A 22,088-nucleotide genomic window follows, 5' to 3' on the forward strand; every position below is an offset into this window, starting at 1 on the left:
CCACCAGCACGCACCTATACTCATTTTTTGTAACTATTGAAAAAACAAAATGATTAGGAGTACAAATGTGGTGTCAAACAGGGCTTGAACCCTTGTATTCTACTTCTTAGCAAAGTGGCCTTGACCACTTTTACCTGGCCTTTCTGCACAGCAAAGTAAAGAGGATAGTATCTGACTTAAAAGGCAGTACTGAGGATTAGATTACATAACACATATTTTAAAGCACTCTGCACAGAACTTGGTATAAAATAAGTCCTAAATGAATGATAGCTGCTGCTATATCAACAGTGTTGTTAAATATGCAAGATCAAATGATTCCTAGGCAAGGGAGCTAAGTCTTTCTTAAATTGTGCCCCCAGGAGTCCTGTCTATATGAGACATAAACTCGAGCATCTACAGACAATGCTTTCCTTTTCATCTAAACACCATGGGATTTTACAAATCAAAAGCTGGTAGCATTATCATCAAAAAGGACAAGTAGACACCATTTATGTCTCACAAGCTATCTATACAGTTGTCTTGTGTCCCTCTCCCCTAAAACTATCGACTTACAGGATAGTTAACATAGTGACACGCTGAACTAATCAGACTTTAGAAAACCACCCAGATTCTTGAAAAGATAACTTAAAGGGGGGTGGGGAAGAAACAGGGATCTATGAATAAAGAACTTAAAAGAAATTTCAATCAAATCTGATTTCAAATTTTGTTTTAACTTCTCTCAGCCAAAAAAAAAATGGGTGGGGGGCGGGGAGTAACACCAACCCCAAGGGTATCTTCTCAATGGAGCAAATATGCTAGTAACATAACCTGACTTATCAGGAAATATTTTAGGGCTTAGAATAGTTCTTTCATTGTATATCAATAAATTAGCATTCTGTGTGTGTGTGTGTGTGTGTGTGTGTGTACACACACTGGATCTGGGGACCTGGGCACTGTCCCTGAACTTTTGTGCTCAAGGCTAGCACTCTACCCACTTAAGCCACAGCTCCACTTCTAACTTTTTTGGTAGTTAATTGAGATAAAAGTCTCACGGACTTTCCTGCCCCGGCTCCCTTCAAACTGCAATCCTCAGATCTCAGCATCCTGAGTAGTTAGGATTACAGACATGAGCCACCAGCACCCGGCTTTTGAAGATTTTTATTTTTTTTTTGGGGGGGGGGAGCAGTACTGGGGCTTGAACTCAGGGTGTGAGTACTGCCCCTGGCTTCTTTTTGCTCAAGGCTAGCACTCTACCACTTGAGCCACAGCACCACTTCTGGCTTTTTCCATATATGTGGTGATGAAGAATCAAACCCAGGGCTTTCATGTATGCAAGGCAAGCAATCTACCACTAGGCCATATTCCTAGCCTCTTGAAGAATATTTTTAAGACTACAAGTTTACTAGTTTTTAAGTGCACATTTCCCAAGGACGGGGGAAAATCTACAAGAAATAGCTGTAGCAAAGAAAACAAGTTAAAAAAAAAAACAAGGAAAGCCAAGAACACATAACTAAAGCCTAAAAGAAAACCCACACCTTAAATAGGATTAGCTATAACAAGAGTATTTCCAGACATAATCAATGTGTAGTATGATTTGAGATATAGTACCTACCTTTAATCAACTTGGAGCCAGCTTAAGGTAAATTAAATAAAAGCTAATCTGAAATTTCAATATGGGCATATATAGTGTAGTTTACTTGTTTGTTTCTGTGTTGTTTCAAAAAGAATTTGAGGCTTACAGGGTGTATTTCTATTTTAAAAAGAAGTGAAGAAGTTGGGTAGAGAAAATGCAAAAGGATATTAAGATAAATCCCAAAGTAAATTTACCATACAAACACCATGTCACAGTCATATACAGTTGCAAGGGGAAAACTACTCATTAGATTGAGCTCCTTCCAAAGAGAGAAATACCATCAGTTGCAGGAGTCCTGACTACTATGTAGTACATGTATTACACCTGGTCAAAGGAAAGACAGCATTCCCTCATGCTAAGACCTGAGGGGAAAATTTTACCAAATGGGTTCTAACATTAATGCATTAATGAGGTTCATTTTAAAAAGAGAACCTAACAGCTCATCTTCATTGGGTGTGTCTTGAGCCAAGCATGTTCTAGGTATTTTGTGTATATATAAACACATAAAATCTTCACAACCATGTACATAAAAGCTGAAGCAACAAAAAGTTAAATAACTCACAAGTAGGAAGTAGCAAAACCAAGTCAAACTTAGGAATCCAACTACAGCCCATTTCCTAACCATTACAATCCCTTATCCATAAAGATGTTTTCCTTTGGAAATAAGCATTTCTCTTGGTTTGTAGTCAGCCCTCCAGATCAGCTGCTAATAGTACCAGAATAGTAGTAAGAACATCAACCGAAGTGAGATAAAGGAGATAATATCCTCAATAAGAATTCTACAGGAAGAAGAGTAGTGAATTCCATAACACTTTCTGTGTTAATGGCCCTCAATAAATGTTGATTATATTATACCAAAGAACAATTCTGTAAAAGCAATTCTATCCAACTCTAGTTGCAGCAATGCAATCAACATACATAGAGCTCTCTGGTATTCTGGCTTAATCCAAGTAAAAATTAATTTGTATTTAAAGGAATGTATTGAATAATTCTCTAAGAATGTTATTTTAGATTAGTAGATTAAAAAACTAGACAGTACAATAAATACATACATGCTTCAGTAAAGCTATATGATACTGCCAATTACAAGCACAATACACACATACATACACAACTAAGTGTGAAGGACAGATTAATATTCTCTTTTGAAAACTAAAGAACCTGGGGGCTGGGAATATGGCCTAGTGGCAAGAGTGCTTGACTCACATACATGAAGCCCTGGGTTCGATTCCCAAGCACCACATATATAGAAAACGGCCAGAAGTGGCGCTGTGGCTCAAGTGGCAGAGTGCTAGCCTTGAGCAAAAAGAAGCAAGGGACAGTGCTCAGGCCCTGAGTTCAAGGCCCAGGACTGGCAAAAAGAAAGAAAGAAAAGAAAACTAAAGAACCTAACCAATAAAAATGTTTAAGGATTCAGCTAACCTACCCATGTATGGAGGTGAGCCAAGAAAGAAAAGGATCAAAATTCCTCCAAAAATAGTTCTGATTTATTCCACAAACCATGGTCATAAAATTTTAACCCAGAGAATTTTCAAAGCAAGACATTCCCAAAATCTACCTCAGCCATAAAATTACCTCAATTAAGTACACAGAGCACTCAGCTGACACATGATCCCCTTCTCCAGCTAGCTAAATGACTGTGCAATTATACAGTCATTAAATATTAACCAATTAACTAACCAGGGATATCTGTAAAAATGTGTATGACAGGAGTTTTGAAGTAGTAGCCTTCATATCTTTCTGAAATAACCAAACAATATAGTATACCAAAGTCATTCCTGGTCAATGTAAATTCAACCACATCATAAACATATTACAAAGCTATTAAAAAGAAAAGACAAGCATCTGATAGGAAACGGAATAAATATGAATGCGATAACCTCAGAATGGGGTGGAAATCTAATATATAGTAAATATTTGGCCAGATTATCAACTTTCCAATAGTCATAGAACAGCAAATTACAAAATTAATCATTTTTTTTAAATTAATCATTTTCACCCAACACAAAGATCTAGCCAAGTGCTGGTAGTTCCCATCTGTAATCTTAGCTACACAGGAGGCTGAGATCTGAGGATCACAGTTCAAAGCCAGCCCAGCCAGAACAGTCTGTGAGACTTTTATCTCCAATTAACCACCAGAAAACTCGAAGTGGTGCTGGAGCTCAAAATGGTGGAGTACTAGCCTTGAGCAAAAGAGCTCTGGGACAGAGCCTAGTCCCTGAGTTCAAATCCCATGACTGATGAAAAAAAGAATCTAACTAGAAATAAGGAAGAGTTGGTAAAAGTGAAGACAAATGGAGACTATTCTATACTGGTGGAAATGTAAACTGACTTTTTTTTTAAAGCAGTCTCTATTCTTCAAGGACTCCCAAATAGGGCCTACCAATTTTGGTATAGACTTCTCTAAAGAAAATCAATGCAACTATGATGAGAAAAAATATTTCCTGCTCAACAAATATGCATGTTCTTTTCCACATTTCTTAGCTCCTTAAGTAGTGTTCTTTGAGTACTTTTGGCCAATGGGCTATAAGAGAAATGCTGTAAATTACTTTGAGGCCAAAGCCACAGTAATCAAGGAAGATACTTCCCGTTCTCAAAGGTACACTACTGAACTTATTATTTTAACTATAGAATCCTTTTATCATATACCATGACCAAGAACCTAATATAAATCCTCTTCTTCCAGGAAACCAACCAAGACCAAGCTAGGCTCCTAGCACCATTAATAACAAATTTATGTATGCTATGGGTATGGAACAATGAAAGCACTATAATACAAACCAGTATGAAGTGAATTCTAGCCTACAGAAGTTACAAACTGATTGGAGGAAAACAATACATTTAAAAACAGAAACAATTAGCTGGATGCTGATGGCTCATGCCTTTTTTTTTGCATCATGGGGCTTGAACTCAGGGCTTGAGCACTGACTGTCCCTGGCTTCTTTTTGCTCAAGGCTAGTACTCTGTCACTTGAGCCACAGCGCCACTCTGGCCGTTTTCTATATATGTGGTGGTGAGGAATTGAACCCAGGGCTTCATGTATAAGAGGCAAGTACTCTTGCCACTAGGCCATATCCCCAGACCCTGGCTCATGCCTTTAATGCTAGCTACTCAGGAGGCTGAGATCTAAAGATCTCAGTTCAAAGCCAGCCTACATAGAAAAGTTGACAAGACTTTATCTCCAATTAGCCTGCAACAAAAGCTAAACTGGAGGTATGGCTCAAGTGGTAAAGTGCCAGCCAGGAGTGAGAAAGTGAAGCAAGAGTATGATGCCCTTAGTTCAACAAGCACACATACACATGCATGCATGTACACATGTAAGTACATATATATGTAAACACACACGCCAGAAACAAACGTAAATGATAATAAATTTCAAGTGTTAAAAGGAGTTCCAGTCTCAACAACTAAATTATGAATTCCATGTTATATTATTTTATTTTTAAAGCCATGTAAGATTTAAAGCAAATAAGACTCCCTTAGAATTATAATCTGCTTAAATACAGCTCAAAAAGCAGGTATTCAGTAAAAATATACCTTCCACTGTGAAAAACATGCTAAAAACAAGAGAAACAGAAGTACAGTAATTACCAAGATTTTAGAATTTGTGAGACTGGCACCTTTAAGGAGAAAAAGGGAAAACAAGTTTCTTTAACCCAAGGAAAATAGAAGCTCTTTACTATGGAACAATGACTCAGGATATATCATAGACTTTTCTTTTTTGGTTCTGTTTTGGGATTGTTTTTTATTTTAGTTTGGGGTAGTACTGGGAATTGAACCTATGGCCTTTTACATGCTAGGCTAGAGCTATTTCTTCAGTCCTTTTTTTGTTAGTTTTAAATGTTATTAAACTTACCTTGCTATATTGCCCAGGCTGGACTCAAAATTACAATCTTTCACAATGTGTGTGCCACCACACCTAGGCATCTCAGACTTTTGAGCACAGATCTTCACAGCCAGTGGCTTATGTAAAACATACATGTTCTCCAAGCAATATCTGATTTCCAATTGAATCTCCAAATATCCTCCAAATATGCTGGTAAAGAGAATCTCTATACTATATTTCCTATGAGTATTACAGACAGACAAACACACTTGTGCATACACATAGTCTATTTCTCTAGGAAAATTATAAGTAGCTTTATGATTTAATGTTATGACTTGCAAAATACTTTTAGTAAAGTGAATGTAAGACATTGCAGAAGGCAATATACAACATGACATTTCTTTTACCATTCTCATAACCTAATAATGGTGATAGGATATATTTTTTAATTCACCCAGTATAACACAAAGTATACAACGTTTCGCATGAGTAATAAGGGAAATAAATACTAAGAGAGTTCACAGAAGGAACAAATTACTTCTAAATTTTAAAGTCTGAATACTTACCAAGAACCGTGAAATGTGAGTTGAACTCTAAAGAACAGGTAGAATTTCCAGGGTTACACACTGGAAAAAGAGAGAACAGTCCAGGGAAAGGAACAAGTAATGGGATGGATAAGCCCAAGGGATATTCACAGAACAACAAACACAATTTCAGTCTATTGGGGGAGTCTAAAGGGGAACTGAGGCCAGAAAAGTGAGTCGGTGCCAGAGACTGGAAAGCATTATGTGCTAGTCTTGATGGCGATGAAGAACCACAGAAGGCTTCTTAGTAAAGTAACACCATGAAAGTAAAAATTAGGATGATCATTCTAAAATAAAATCTAGCATAGGCAGAACTTACTAGGAACAGTGGGACCACTTTAGAAGCTATCTCGATAAACAGGTCTGAATTAGAATGACAGAAAGGAAAAACTGAACCAATCTGTAGGAGCTGACAAAACTTGCAGCTTTTAGTATATGTTAAAATCAGATCCTAAGAACTTTAGAAAATTAGGATTTGGATGCTAATATATTACAAGTATATGCTAACAACTGTGAATTCATATATATACATATATTCCTATATATATGAATATATGTGTGTGTGTACGCACATTTCCATAACCACATCCATACAATAGGTCTTTTTTTCTTGGAGGTAGAAGGTTTGAGAGGGGAAATGATATATAAAAGCAATCAAGTTATGAAGGGCCAGGTAGTTGTGCAAGAAATAGAGCTCAAACACCTGTAAGGGCCAAAGGCATTGCAATCGCATCTATTGCAAAATGGAAAAACAGACTGCAAATCCAGTCATACTGCAGGCTTGAGAAATGACATCAGATATATCCATTTAATTTGGCAAGAGGGTAAGACCAGATGAATGGAGTTATTGAGGTATCTGTCCTCAACAACAGAGATTCCTAAGTTTTGCAGGAGGTCATAGACCCTTTTTGGAATTTGGTGAAATCTGTAGACTTTCTCCCATAATAAAACTCACAACATTTCACAGATAATTTCAAACTGTTTACAGATCTCTCCTAAAACCAATCTAGAGGCTCTTAGTCCATGAACTCCAGTTTAAGGTCCCTGGTTACAGAATTATGATAACTTTTTTATCATATACACACAGTTTCAAAAAACAGAATGTGGCTGGGCGCTGGTGGCTCACACCCATAATTCTAGCCACTCAGGAGGCTGAGATCTGAGGACGTAGTTCAAAAGCCAGCCCAGGCAGGAAAGTCCATGACACTCTTATCTCCAATTAACCACCAGAAAACCAGAAGTAGCACTGTGGCTCAAGTGGTAGAGCACTAGACTTGAGCTGAAGGCTCAAAAACGGCGCCCAGGCCTCAAGTTCAAGCCCCATGACGGACGAAAAACAAAAAAAAAAAAACACCAGAATGTGTATATTTATTTAGTATTAAATATATTATACAAAAACTATGTATAAATTGTGTGCCTTGTAAAGTATACACAAACATCAAAAATGTTTAAATGTTATGAAAATAAATTTTAAGAATTTATTTACTGGTGACATGATCTCTGTGCCCTTTCCAATAAACACAGTTATTAATTCCACTATTTTGATGACAGTGATATAACTGAGTGTAATTTTGTGTGTGTATGTGAATGTCTGTGTATGTATATATATGTGTGTGTGTGTACTAGGGTTTGAACTCAAGGCCTGGGCACTGTCTCTTAACTTTTTCATTCAAGACCAGTGCTCTACCAATTGGGTAGTAGCTTCACTTCTGGCTTTTTGCTAGTTAACTGGAGATAAGAGTATAATAGAAAAAAAAAAAAAAAAAGAGTATAATAGACTTTCCTGACTGGGCTGGCTTTGCACTGAGGTCCTCAAATCTCAGCCTCTTTAATAACTAGGATTACAGACATGAGCCAGCAGGGCCAGACACTTACTTATTACTTTTTTAAAATCTTCCTTTCATACTTTGCAATACCACCATTTGAAGTTCTGGTTCTTAGTTGAGTTCACTTTTATGATTGGTTTTAATTGTTAATATTGCTAAAAAACATACTTTTCAAAGATAAATAACACCAAAAGAACTGCATCACTGTATTAAAAAAAAAAGCATGATATTCAATTGCAGTCATACCACTTATGCAAGGTTCCTGCTAGCTACTGCATTTCCATAAATCCTGATGGTAATCAGTTGTTCTTACAGACTATCACATGGTATTTATTGTCTTTAATATTTTTAGCAGATGAGCTCAAATCACTAAAACACCTATCTATAATGTTTTTATACAGGTTAAAAGACTGTTCAGATGAGCATTGATGGCTCATGCCTATAATCCTATGCTACTCAGAAGGCTGAGATGGGAGAACTGTAGTTCAAGACCTGCCCAGGCAGGAAAGTCTGTGAAACTCTTATCTTCAATTAACAACTAAAAAGGCAGAAATGGTGCTGTGGCTCAAAGTGACAGAGCACTAGCCCTGAACTCAAAAGCTCAGGGACAATGCCCAGGCCCTGAGTTCAAGACCCAGGACTGGCATTTTATATATACGTATGTATGTATGTATGCATGTATGTATGTATGTATGAATGTATGTAAATATAATCCCAATTTCAAGACCTCTTCAAGTTAACATGCATCGTCAGCAATTAAATCCATATGATGGAAATGCTTCCAAATACCTATTTTCAATATACTCTTCTCCATAGCACTAACTTTCATTTTGTTCTGAAAGTAATTACATTCTAGGTTACTGCTAAGAAAATGCCAGTATTTCAAAGGGGAAGATTGTGTGCGTTTATTTGCTAGGTTATATACTATGCACAGCCCTGTGTCACAGAAAATATCACAAGTCAGGGACTTTGTCCTTGTGGCCAAAGAATAAGGGTTTTTTGTTTAAGTTAAATAATTTTAATTAATTTAGACAATTTCAGTCTTTTACCTCAAAATGTTAACTAACATCTATGAAATACACAAAAGAGCTTCCTAATGACTTAAAAGTAGTGTTGAGTCTATGATGCAGGCTAAATATGGTAAAACTTGACTGCAATCTCAGTTACAGAGAAGGTGGAGGCAGAAAGACCATGCCAAGCCTGGGCAGTTAATGGGACCCCATAATTTTTTTTGAAAAGTACAATATACAAAGAGGTGGTGTGACTAAAGTGGTAGACTACTCGCCTAGCACCCCTACGTTAGATGCGCAGTACTGGGTAAAAACAAACAAACAAAAACATGTAAAACAATACACCTAAAAACCCATTTACTGGGCTGGGAATGTGGCTTAATAGTAGAGTGCTTGACTAGCATGAATGAAACCCTGGGTTTGATTCCTCAGTACCACATAAACAGAAAAAGTGGCACTGTGGCTCAAGTGGTAGAATGCTAGCCTTGAGCAAAAGAAGTTCAGAGAGAGTGCCCATGAGTTCAAGCCCCAGAACTGGCCGAAAACACACAAACAATAAAAATCCATAAGGTCTTGTAAACTGTAAAACTTTAAAATAGTCTGCAAGTGAACAAGACTGCTCAGAGACCTCCGATATTTATTGCATTTCCATGATGATAGAGAGTAAATTCTATTTTATATGTGATTAGCTATCAATGTCTAGGTTCTCAAGGTCTACCAGTAATTTCCAACCAATTATTTCCTCCATATGCTATCGAAGTTTAAACAACTTATCTTTAAGGTATTCCATTTATATAGCAAGTATCTCTGAATTACTACCAGTTTGGCAAAAGACACACCACAACACATTCTGAGCCACCAGTTGTCTTCAACAACATTCCCTCAGAGTGTTGCTGGCTAAGGACATCACTCAAATAATAGATGTAGAACAAGGTTCAAGGCACTTCATGACATATCCTGCCTTAAATTCTTTTTTTGGAATGCAGCAGGGCATAAATAAAGCAGTAAATAACTCATGAGCTATATTGAGAGTCAGGGGCTTCCCCCTGTATGACCAATTCACTCATACAGTCCAGATATATTTGTACAAGTAGATGACATTTTGCACTAAGAGAACAAGTCCACTGCATTATCTTAAAAATATCAAATAACACTAAGAATATAGGGCAGTGCAAAAGATTTTATACCAACCTCTATTAAGAAAACCCATAATGTTTTTAAGGATACATAAAAATGGGTGAATAAGGTAAGCCTTACACAGGGAATCATTTCAGAAAGTAGGGAAATATAAATGTTGTGACATAAAACCTTAAAAAGTTATATAAATTTGTAAAACTGACATTTCTCACTTTCATCCAGATCTTTCTAATTACTACATAATGTTCCTACCTCCCCCTATTAAAAAAAAATCTTTCCATTTCATGTGACTGCACCTAGAATATGGGCTCCAGTCTCCCACTTCAGCTGATGCTATTATCTACCCTTCTTGCACTTGCCCCTTTCTTGCTTCCTGAGTAGCTTCAGGCTTTCCTGTCTCCTATTTAATCTTTCCGAATATGCTCTTCTCCTCACCCTACCCTTACAAAAACCATGCCCTGTACTCAATATTCTTGTCCACTACCCAACCCTCCATGAAACAAACCTTCACAGATCTCTCTCAATGAACTAATTACTTCCTCTCTCAGAATCCTCAAGTACACTACTGTTTCTGTGTCTCCCAAGTCACTCATCACATTTAATTAGTATTACACGTATTTGTGCTTTGTCTTATCTATTTTAGGTCATAATCTCCTTAAGAATAGGATCTATATCTTATCATTTCACTTCCCTATCTTTCAATAGCACAGCACCTTGAACAAAGTATTTACTCAAACAACTACAACCTCAACAAATGATTGAGTGGCTACTTAGAAATTCAATTACAGACTTCCTGTACCAAATAGAATAGAGGAGATATGATTTAGACCTTGCAGAACAAGTAATGTTTCCCTGGTTTCCCCTGAGCAAAATCACCAAAATAGTATTACCCATTATAGATGCTTTCAAAAGTCAAAAATATTTCACCTTTCAAATATCTGGTCAAGGGCTGGGAATACGGCCTAGTGGCAAGAGTGCTTGCCTCCTATACATGAAGCCCTGGGTTCAATTCCCCAGCACCACATATATAGAAAACGGCCAGAAGGGGCGCTGTGGCTCAAGTGGCAGAGTGCTAGCCTTGAGCAAAAAGAAGCCAGGGACAGTGCTCAAGGCCCAGGACTGGCAAATAAATAAATAAATAAATAAATAAATAAATAAATAAATAAATAAATAAATAAATAAATAAAAAACAAATATCTGGTCAAACATGGTGTGATACCTTTATACACACACACAATGGAAACTATTAAAAATCAAATCTATGTTTGATAATAAAAATATTTTAGCTATATAGGCAAACTAAAATTTTAAGATGCAATATAATGATGTTACCAAAAAGCTCAACCATTTAAGACACAAGTGTAAACACAGGGGATGAACAATTTGTTCCAGATGAAAGAGTGTACCTGAAGCTTTAGCTATTTAAGCACTAACAAAACTTGAGAGGCAGAATTTTATTGCTAAGAATCCAAAACCAATCATTCAAAGATAAGCTTACCAGGACAGAAGCACCGAAGAATCAACATTACTAAAGTACAAAGGTGAGATCAAACAGAGAACAAGAATCTTAAAGTGACACTTTCATGAAGTTATTGGGATATGTAGCTCCTAGGTCATCAGAAAGGAACACAATTGTACGAGTCTAAACAACACATATATGGAACAGAAAGTCCATAAAGGAAAGAGGCTGTAAAATGTGGCCAAGTGTGGCAAATGGAATTGGAAGAAAGTCAACTTAAAGGTATGAATGTAACTAGGAACATGGCTCAAGTGGTAGAGTGCCTCCCTAGCAATTAAAGGTAGGAATGTGATTTCCAGTTAGAACACTGGACTCAAATGTCATTCCTAACACCCACAAGCTGTGCAATATTACGCCAGCCACTTAACTTCCCCGAGCTTTATTTCCTCATTTATAAAATGTAGCGTGAATAGCTAGCATAGTGCCTGGCTCAGAGAGAGCACTCAATAAACGCATGCTGGCTCTGAATGAGAGTCATGTAAGAAAATCAGACATTTCTCTCCAGGCATTTTTGCAGTTTTTAAGAGAATAATCTTAATTCCTAATTAATGCCTTATCATGAGTCAATTTTTCATCAAAAATTAAAATACAGTTGTTACACTTTAGTATCTGCAAGGAATTAGTTCCAGAAATCCCTGAAGACACCAAAATCTGCAGATTCTCAAGAGCCTTATAGGAAGTAACATAGTATTTGCAGATAACCCATGCACAGCCTCCTGTCTATTTTAAATCATCTCTAATACAATATAAGTGCCTTTAAATAGTTGTTATACTGTATTATTTAAGAAATGAACCAACTGCACAACTCAAGGGGGGGGAAGGGAAATGGGGAGGGGGAAGTGGGGGAAAATGAGGGAAGAGGTAACTCGATGGATAAGAAGCACATGCAATGCCCTACATATGAAACTGTAATCTGGGGCTGGGAATGTGGCCTAGTGGTAAAGTGCTCATCTCATATACATGAAGCCCTGGGTTCAATTCCTCAGCATGACATATATAGAAAAAGCTGGAAGTGGCGCTGTGGCTCAAGTGACAGAGTGCTATCCTTGAGCAAAAAGAAGCCAGGGACAGTGCTCAGGCCCTGAGTTCAAACCCCAGGTCTGGCAAAAACAACAACAACAACAACAAAAAAGAAAGAAACTGTAACCCCTCTGTACATCACTCTGACAATAGACTTTTTAAAAAGAAATGACACAAAAAAGTCTGTACCTGCTCAGTACAGAAGCAATTTTTTTTCAAAGATTTCCAACAGATTGGTGGACCTAGGAAATAATAAACTAACTATATACTTCTTTCTTAGTGCACAGATTAGTTCAAAGTGTCCTAGAATTATTCAAATTTAAATTTTCTCTAGCCAAATACATTTTCCTGGACTTCCTCCTTCTGAGGGAGGAATGGAGAGAGACAGAGTGAAAAGAGGGAAGAAAGGAACAAGGGAGGAGGTGAGGGAAGGAGGAGAGAGAGGGAAGAAGAAAGAAAGGAAGGGAGGAGGAAGATAGGGGAGGCTAGCTGGCATAAGGAAGGTAGGAAGTTTTATTATACTGAAAAAAACTGAATAACTTATGCTAAGCAAATGATAAAAACCAAACTTTAGAGAATATAACAGATTTGACTGGTATATGTAAGAAACCATAAGGAAAAGGAAATACAATTCAAGTAAAAAAATGAAATATGTTAAAGCAAGGAAATAGTATCTATGGATAATTATACTTTCACAACTTGTTTAGTACGTAATATTTTACAAGGTTTTCCTGCAAATATCATCTACAGCAAATTTTCTGGAATAGGCAATAAAAGAATCTGTTTCAATGACATGTGATAAATTTGCGGCCTTCACTAAAAACATCATATAATATTTTAGAAAGGATTTTTTCAATAGTTATGTGTAGAATGAATTAGGAAAATGGGTGTGGGTAAATAGCTCAAAACCCGTAAGTAAGAGTTTTAGCACAAAAAAGGGGGGAGGGGAAATAAGATCAATAGTTTGGTAATTGCTCCACATTTAAAATGGGAAGAGATTGTAGACCCAGAAAAAAGAGAAAAAATCTAAGAAAAATAACCAAGAAAAAAAAAATCAGAGGGGCTGGGGATATGGCCTAGTGGCAAGAGCGCTTGCCTCATATACTTGAAGCCCTGGGTTCGATTCCCCAGCACCACATATACAGAAAATGGCCAGAAGTGGCGCTGTGGCTCAAGTGGTAGAGTGCTAGCCTTGAGCAAAAAGAAGCCAAGGACAGTGCTCAGGCCCTGAGTCCAAGGCCCAGGACTGGCAAAAAAAAAAAAAAAAAATCAGAAAATAGTAGGTTAGTCTATGAAATGCCCACTTACTTGTCCATTCACTAGCTAGTTTTAAATGTTTCACTATTTGCTAAGTAATATTGTTATTTAATACAGCAAGTATTAATACAGGTGATGGTGTGATAATTCACTGTTCCAATTTTAAATAGAAAACTTGGGGTCTAATATAGCTAAATAAATACCCAAGGTTACATCAACTAAGTATCTGGGAAAGCCAGAACGCCAGCTGTCTAAAGTCAAAGCTCCATTTATAAAAGTAGTTTAAAAACGATCTCAAAATTATAAGCCAAAGGGGTAAACATAAAGCATCACTTTGGAAAAATTAGATAATCTAGTGTTACTAGAACTTTGATCCCACTGATTGCATTTTGCCTCGGCATGCACCTATTTTTTTTTATCAGTTTGGTCTCTCTGTTCCTAATGATAGGGTTCAGGGCCACCCACTAAAACTACCCATCCCTACAATCACCACTGAAACACCCAAGGGTGGGGAGCAGGGAGGAAGATTTATCACAAAATATATGAAAGATGACAGTGACTAGACTGGTTAATTTCAAGTCTTCCATACTTCTGAAGGGACTATAGTTTCTATTTTGACATAAGCCACTTATCTTTTAAATATGGCAACTATACTAAGCTTTTCTAAAAGCCTCTCACTTCAAACAGTCTCAAAAATATTGTGTGGTAGATGGGTTACTGGGGAAGAAACATGGATATAACTCACTTCACTTGTATTTGTGGAACTGGATTTACATGTTGGCATCCATATTTTACAATAATTTTCCTTACTCCATGTATCTCTGGCAGAAATAAAAATATTTCTATGCTCTATATTAATCCAAATACTATATACTCACAAATCATCTTTCAGATCTATAGAAAAAAATCCATTTGTCCTTAAATTAAGCAACCAAGAATTTGCCATTAGGCCATTTTATAAATTCTGACCTGAAAAACATAGTTTAAGATACAAAGAAAGAAGAAAGAAGGTTTGAAATGTTTAGACCTCACCTACAATAACAAAAAGAACAGGGACAATGAGGCCTGTGACCAAAGGTTAAATTCTTGACTAACATGACGGAGAAGCAGCAAAGTTGTTTCCTATAATCTATTCTACCCAAAAGTGTAGGAAAGTTATGTAAGATGGGAAGAAATCTGTATGGTCTGCAACCCAGTTTGGATACAGGCCTTTATCATCCAATTCCTGAAATACAAGTAGTTCATCCAATCCCATACCCACCTTGGCATCCAACATTTGCAGAGATAATGTAGAAAGGCGCCCACCACAATGTTTTTGGACCTCTGCCAGGAAAGTAATAGATGGCCCTCTGAGAATTACTGTGATTATCATTTAGAAGGCAAAATCACTGCCAAGGCAATAATGAGCATCCTGGGGATGTCCTATGCTCTATAACTTAGGGGATTCCACTTAGAGTCATGTACTTGTTTTGACCTTCTATACCTGAACTATAATGAAAAACTAAGTTAGGCCATATGGCTTAAAGCCAATCATCTCCAAACAACACAACATTCAAACCATGTTTGAATCATAGTCTGTATATACCAAATCAGAGTCTGGTATGCAGTCCAAAAAAGATTTAAGGGATGTCCAATCCATTTGCCACTCTACCTTTCAGCACCTCTACACCACCGCAGCACTTACTCAACATTTAGTCCTAGTAAGTCTGCTCACTGGATTAGCAGGATCAAGAGGACATGCAGAGAACATTCCATCCTGGGAACAACATCTTTAAATTATTTAGGCTTGTTTACCATGTCTCCCTATAGCATATTTGCCAACACTTTCACAATATACACATCAGCACCATAGCAACCCAATCCTCAGCCCACCAAAAGATTAACATATACACAGAAAATAGGAAATTTAGAAAAAATTACATTTTGACCCTAGACTCCCTTAACAGTTAAATGTCTTAAGTAGTAGCAGTATCTTTATATCACACCCACTTCATGTTACTCTTATAGCTTCCTGGCATAAGCAAGTTCTTGGGATTATACAAACTGCTGTTTCTGTTTCCAGCCCAGATTTCTAGAAATGAAACCTTGGAATGGAGGGAGAAAGAAAAACAAATGTTGGCACAAGGAGGAAGGAAAACGTATTGTCTATATAATCCCAGTTAAAAGTAGAACAATCACCATTAGTTTTTTTTTTCTTCAATAAAACCTCTTACCCAAAAAATGCAGGTCTAAAAACACTCCCTTGGCTTAAACCACAAATATACACAAAAAGTAATTTAAGAGACAATCTTACAGATTTTCTCAGAAATAAAGAAGAGATTAACTATAAACTATGCAAAAATCCAAGTTTTGCACCCATAAGCCAAAGTTCAGTGTGAGTTAAATAAGTGTAATAATTAGCGTAAAATGTGTACAAAAGTCAAGCCAAATACCTTACTCTTAGAAGCAATGGCCCTCTATTTTCTCTCCAAACAATATGTATATGTAATATAACATATTATAAATATGTACACACATATATATATATATTCCTTACTCTGAGTCTTCTCTTAAAAATCCGAATAAGAAATGGAGAGAAAATAATGCAGACATTAGTTCATAAAACCAAGTTAGACCCTTCCACAAAATACAGGAGATAATGTAGAAACACGTTCATGTTATCGCCTTTATGACAAACTGCTTGAGGAATGCCTGCTTATTAAACGGAATCAAATCCCATGGCTACCTTTAACCCAAAACTATTTCTAATTTGAGAGCCAAAAGACCCAAGCAAATCACATTATTCCCAATGTGAAGAAATCCGACCCCCTTCCTACTACATCACTGCTTCTGTGAAACTAGCTGAGAGGCCCCTTTGGCCAACTTTTTTTTCTTTTTTTTTTTTTCAAGACTAACCTCCAACCAACTCCAGAAGAGGAGAGAAACCTCAAACAAATTTAACCCTTGAAACTCTTCTCTGCAACCGCTCATCATCATCTAAGCCACCAGGCAGTATTATATGTCTTGCACAGACACTTGCAGATTTCCTCACTACTGAAGTGCAAAGCATCATGCCTCACAAATCAAGATTCCTCCTGGCCAGCCACGGGGGGGGGGGGGGGCGGGGGGGGACTGGGGCTGCGATTCACCCCCTCAGTCACCAACATCCGTGCTGCACGCTGAAAATGCACTGTCTCCGAAGAAAAAAAAAAAAGAATGTCACCTTCTCCGCAAGGACGCCCAACCCCTTCCGCGCGCCTCGACCAGGAGCGAGAAGAACCAGGCGAGGAAGGCCGGCCGATCCTCCAGCCTAAAGTTTTCCTCCCCACCAAACTCCGCGGCCACGGCCCCGCGGCCTGTCCTTGTCACACGGGCGGCTGACAACTGCCTGGCCGCAGATGGGCAATCCCCAGGTCTCCCTCCAAGAGCACCAGACCGAGGGTGTCTGGCCCGGGGGAAGTAACTGATTTTAAAAATAAAACCTTTTTCTTTTTTATTTTTTCCTTAAAAGCCACCACAGCTGAATAGTGAGGGCCAGGGACCCTGGTTTCCAGTTTCCCCTCATCTCTTCCAGAAGAACGGCGAGAGCTCCAGTACGACACCACCACCACCCCACTAACCTCCCCCCCCCGCGCCCCGCGACCACCAGCCAATCTCCCCCCCCCCTGCCCCCCGCCAATCGTCGGCACCAGACGTCTGGCAGAACCCCGGGAAGGGAACTCAACCTCGGTTACGATGTGTGTGTTGGGGGGGGGGGGGGGCGGGAATGTGCTTTGGGGCACTCCTCGCTCCCTCGGAAGCCCTCGCCCCGGGGAGGGCGAAGGCGGCGGGGCTGGGCAGCGGCGCCGTCGAGGGCCGAGCGGCCCGGGGAGGCATGCCACGGCAGCCCCGATTTCGCGGTCGGGGCGAGCGAGACTCGGGAGAGCTTGGCGGGCCCGCCAAGGTCACGGCGCTCGTCGGGGCCGAGGGGCGCCCGCGCCGACTTCCGGCTCCCCCTCTCGGCGGCGGCTCGGGGCGCCCCGCTCCCGCCCCCCCCCCGCTCCCCGCCCCGGGCCCGCGGCCGCGCAGCCTCGCGCGCCCTCCGCGGATGCTCGCCCTCCGCTAAGTGGGGCAGGCGCAGCGCGGCGCGGGGACGGCGCTCCGCAGCGGCCACCCCCCCCCCCAGCTGCTGCCGCCGTGACAGCTGCGACCTCCGCCCCCCGCGGCCGCGCCGGGCCGGGAGGGGAACTCGGGCGAAGTGGGCGCGGGAGCGGATCGCAGAGAAAGGCGAGCAGGGGCGGAGGGGCAGCTGCTCCCCGCCCCCTAGGGGCGCCGCGGCCGCGCGGCTCGTGACAGCTGCACCCACCGCGAGGCGCCCGCCCGCCGCCGCCACTCACCTGCCGCCGCCTCTGGGCCGCGCTCCGGGGCGCCGCGCTCGCGGGCGGTCGTGGCGGCGCCGCCGCGGGCCTCCGCTGCTCCTCGGGCTGGGCGCCCGGCCCCTGGGGCCCAGGCGGCCGCCGCCGCCGCTCTCCGGCCCCCTCCTCCGGAGCAAGGGTCCCCCCGCAGGGGGGATGTAGGGCGACCCCGGCGAAGGCGCTGCCCGAGGGAGTAGCAGAGAGCCGGCGGCCGAGGCGCTCGAGGCAGCGGTCCAACCGTCGGAGGTCGGGGCTCCGCGGATCGCGTCAGACTCCCGCTCGCCCGGCCTGAAGAACAGGCATTTCAGCCGCTCTCCGCGGCCGCCATGTTCTCCTCCTCCTCCTCCTCCTCCTCCTCGGCCGCCGCCGCCGCCGCCGCCCCCCGCTCGCGGCCCCGCCCCCTCCGCGCCCCGCCCCGCCCGGCCCGCCCGCCGCCCGCGGCCCCGCCCCGCCCCGCCCTCCCGCCGCCCGCGGCCCGGACAGCGCGGCCCGCGGGAGCCCCCGGCGACTCCGGGGCCCGCGAGCTCCGACGGCGCGCCCCTGCCTGCCCTCGGCGGAGCCGCCCGGCGCCCTCCGCCGCCGCAGGCCCGCGCCGGCCCGCGTCCTCACCAAGTGTGGGGAAAGGAGGCCCGAGCCCCCCCTCCCTCCCACCCGCTCCCGACCTGACCCTCGGGGCGGGCCTCGAACCCCCGGATGCCCCCGCGGGGCCGCCGGGCCCGCAGCCGCCCGCCGGCGCTCTGTCTGGCGGGTGGGTGGTGCCCGGGCCCCGCGGAGGCGGGCGAGGCGCCGGCCCTCCACTCCGGTGTTGTCTGACTTCCAGGGAGACGCGTCCCGCGGGCCTCGCTTCTCGGTTCGGTGGCTTTGGGAGGCGGCTGCCGCGGGGGGGGGGGGGGGGGGGGGGGGAGGGGATTCCTCCGGCTGTCAGGCTGGGCAGAAGGGTGACCCTCGGCCGGGCCCCGAGAGTCCGGGTGTCCGCCCTTCCCCGGCCTCGCCCCCACCCCCGGAGGGGGCCCGCACCTTTCTTCCTGATCCGTCGTGCTAGTGCTACTTTCCCGCCTCGGCCCTGGAAGAACCAGACTTCCACAGAGGAGACCCCCCCCCCCAGCTTCCTCCGTACCCCAGGACTGGCCGAGCACCCTCCGGCCGGCGTACCCGTCCCCCACGGGCCGCCCCCCCCCCCCACGCCCGGGGCCTCGACCTCCCCCGGCCGCTGCCGGCCCCCTCTCCTCAAGGTCCTGCGCCGCCGCCTGAGTCGACCCTGAGGCCCTTCCCCTCCGTCTCCCACTCGCGGGGACCCCACGCTGCTGCGGGCTCCCAGCAGCGCACACGGCCTCCAACCCACACCGCCTCCCTTCGTGTCAGGTCACGGAAGGGGTTCCTGCCGGGGCCTGGTCCCCGGCCCGGTTCGGTCTGGACACTGCAGAGTGCCTCCTTCGGGTCCCCGGTACTTCCCGAGGGGTTGTCCGTCCACAGCACCCGGGTCCCCGCCGGACTCTGCTGACCGCCAGATGCGGTGGACACTTGCATCTCCCCGGCTCGAGGCCCTCGGACAACACTGCCAGCTTCCCCCCTCCTTCTGCACACCCCCCCCCCCAACGTCCTCTCACTAGCAGAGGTTGCCCCAAGGTTGGCATCCTCCAGGATTTACTCCCCCCCCCCCTTTTTTTTTTTCTCACAGGTTAATTCTGTGTCCAGAGCTTCACCTCTTAGTTCTTGCATCGCCTTCTTCCACCACCGCCACTACTCTCCCGAGTAGTGTCTTCACTTTAAAACAGCCTCCAAAACACACAGGGCTCAGATTTTATTCATTTTTTGGTTTGGGTTTGTTTTTTGTGTTCTTTTTTTAAGAAGGTCTTGGTATGTAGCCCAGGCTGTCCTCCGACGGGCTACAGATACACATCATGGCGCCCAAGAAGGGCTGAGATCCTGCTGAATGGTGAATGAAACTTAAGTAGTATTTATATTGCCACAGCCATCCAAGGATGCTACAGCAAGCTCTCTTCTTCTAGGGTGATATTCCTTCTTAGGTAAACTCTTGACTTTTTTTCTCCTTCCTCCACAAGTCATTACCCCTTGCCAAAGCAGCAAAGCTCCCTCTTATCTCTCCTAAATGGCCATCTTGTCTCTGGTCCTGTTCAGTTTGTCTGATTCCATCTGCTTTTACTAACCAGACACACTTTCTTAAATCCAGCTAGCCCCCACTTGCCCTTGGGAACCCTGCTTACAGAGAGAAAGATTCATGTTAGATTTACATCCTGAACCCCACAGTAGCCTCTCTAAAATCCATTTACTTTAGCCATGTAAGTGAAAATTTCTTTACTCCCCAAAGTACTATGCCAATCAATAAATAGAACTGACCCCAATTAAAGGAAAGTGATTTAAAGAGATTTTTTTTCAAAATGAAAATGTAAGATAATATTTAACTTTTATAACCTAGATAGATGTGATGTTAGTCTCAGCACTACTGATGTCATACATTAATAGTAAGCCTTTGGTGAAATAAAAACACATTAGTTCTATGACCAGGATCTATAATACACCTATTGAACTTTCTCCAAAGTATAATAGATTTTCAGTTCCATAAAACTTATGGCTAGTGTATATGAAAGCATTCCAATTAGTGATTTAATGTTGACATTCTTTTTTTCAAGTAGTTTTTTTGCTTTGTAATAATGATATGGGCTCATAAAATATTTAAAGAAAGAAGAGAGGTAAAAACTCTAGGGCAGAGAAAAATAATACAATGAATATAACTTCATACATTTCAAATATGTATACATATATCTACATATAAATGCAGTTTATGTATTCAATTTTATGCAAAATAAAGTCACAATAAATGCATTGATGTTATTTCATACAATATAATTTTCATCATTAATAACTGAATGGCCTTACACTATATATGTTTTTAGTCACGTAACCAGTACCTTACCACAAATGTTTACAATGGTTCTGTTCTGCGTTTTTAAAACTAATGCTATAATTATTTTAATCTTATAGTTTAAATATTTTCTTATAGAAAATTAATTGCTAAATCAAAGAGTAAGCTTTATTTTTTACTACATATTAACCACATTGACTTCTAAAACTTTTATTCTAAATATGATCCTACCTTCAGTGAATGGATGAGCCTTCTACTTCTCCACATAAAACAAGCTCTATATTTTATCAGGTTTATATTGAATAGTCTTTAATTTCTACATTTGTGTTTGCATTTTAGATGTTATAAAGATTAGGATTAAAAATTGGGCAAACCGGGCTGGAGATATGGCTTAGTGGCAAGAGTGCTTGCCTTGTATACATGAGGCCCTGGGTTCAATTCCCCAGCACCACATATACAGAAAACGGCCAGAAGTGGCGCTGTGGCTCAAGTGGCAGAGTGCTACCTTTGAGCAAAACAGAAGCCAGGGACAGTGCTCAGGCCCTGAGTCCAAGGCCCAGGACTGGCAAAAAAAAAAAAATTGGGCAAACCCAAATTTGAAATGACTCTGCCACTTACTAGCTTTGTGAACCTTGGAAAAAAAAAAAACACTTTATTCTCTCTGAGTCTCATCTATAAAATAGGAAGGTTGTGGGCTGGGAACATGGCTTAGTGATAGAGTGCTTGGCTAGCATGCATAAAGCCCTGGTTCAATTCTTCAGCACCACATAAACAGAAAAGGCTGGAAATGGCGCTGAGGCTCTAGAGGTAGAGTGCTAGCCTTGAGCAAAAAGAAGCCAGGGGGGGCTGGGGATATAGCCTAGTGGCAAGAGTGCCTGCCTCAGATACACGAGGCCCTAGGTTCGATTCCCCAGCACCACATATACAGAAAACGGCCAGAAGCGGCGCTGTGGCTCAAGCGGCAGAGTGCTAGCCTTGAGCGGGAAGAAGCCAGGGACAGTGCTCAGGCCCTGAGTCCACGGCCCAGGACTGGCCAAAAA

The 22,088-nt window shown here is 42.1% G+C and overlaps 1 protein-coding gene across 6 annotated transcripts in view; it reads right to left on the reverse strand.

Annotated features, from left to right (window-relative positions):
* Ncoa1 (nuclear receptor coactivator 1) overlaps positions 1–18,518 on the reverse strand; it is a 189,366-nt gene extending 170,848 nt beyond the window's left edge. For 4 of the 6 annotated variants that reach the window (XM_048353318.1, XM_048353311.1, XM_048353321.1 and 1 more), the window contains exon 1: positions 18,147–18,518. The gene's annotated coding sequence lies outside the window, so the exon portion shown is untranslated. Of the gene's footprint in view, positions 1–15,475; positions 16,315–18,146 lie in introns of those variants that run through there. The other 2 variants (XM_048353313.1, XM_048353312.1) reach the window with 2 other exon arrangements.
* Positions 18,519–22,088: the final 3,570 nt, after the last annotated feature.

This window comes from Perognathus longimembris, chromosome 8 (genome assembly GCF_023159225.1).
Source record: "Perognathus longimembris pacificus isolate PPM17 chromosome 8, ASM2315922v1, whole genome shotgun sequence".
Classification (NCBI taxonomy): Eukaryota; Metazoa; Chordata; class Mammalia; order Rodentia; family Heteromyidae; genus Perognathus; species Perognathus longimembris.